This window comes from Colobus angolensis, unplaced genomic scaffold, assembly GCF_000951035.1.
Source record: "Colobus angolensis palliatus isolate OR3802 unplaced genomic scaffold, Cang.pa_1.0 Scaffold114, whole genome shotgun sequence".
Lineage (NCBI taxonomy): Eukaryota > Metazoa > Chordata > Mammalia > Primates > Cercopithecidae > Colobus > Colobus angolensis.
In genome coordinates, this window is record NW_012112475.1 from 2,488,402 (window position 1) to 2,489,336 (window position 935).

Here is a 935-nt window from a genome sequence, read left to right on the forward strand (position 1 = left end):
CCACTGCACTCCAGCCTGGGCGACAGAGCGAGACTCCGTCTCAAAAAAAAAAAAAAAAGATCAGCCTGGGCAACATGGCAAAACCCCATGTCTACAAAAAATACAAAAATTAGCTGGCCATGGTGGCGCACGCTTGTAGTCCTAGCTACTCAGGAGGTTGATATGGGAGGATTGCTTGAGCCCAAGAAGTCGAGGCTGCAGTGAGCTGAGATCATAGCACTGCACTCCAGCCTGGGCAACAGAGCAAGATTCTGCCACACACACACACACACAAAAGATACACTTCGGGACAATGCCTGGCACTTAGTAGGTTCTCCATGAATGGTGGCTGTCTTTCCTTTCTTTATCAGTGGGGTCATGGTGTCCTCCAGCAAAGCAATCATTGTAAACGTGAGAAGTCGTGCTGGTGAGAGAGTTAGTCTTCCTGGAAATTTAATACCATTTGGGGAGGAGGGCTGAAGAGGGGTTGTATAAAAAGACTGCAAAGGGAATTATTTATTAGAATGCAAGGAGGTGGCATCCCAGCGCCCTTTTCAGGAAGAAACAAGATGCGGGGCTTGGACTGAAGCCAACACCTGAGCTGTGCTTGCTGCGTCTCACTTGGTGGAGTGCCCAGGTTCAGAATGGATGGAACTCTGGGACCTGAGGGAGGCTCTAAGGGCTGAGGATCAAGCTAATGGCTTCTAAATTCACATCTTTGATGTTTTCTGAAGAAAGCCAGACAGGAGTTGGCTGCTAATTGCTTCCTCCTCAGGCACTTAACTGCCTGTGTGACCTTGGGCAAGTGAGTTCACCCTTAGGACCTCGTTTCCCTGCCTGCTTCCCTCAGGGCTGCTGTGAGGGTTCACCCAGGGAATGGGTGTGAAATGCTTTCCCAGCTGTAAGGCCCATACATAGTAACAGAACTTTTTTTTTTTTTTTTTTTTTGAGACAGT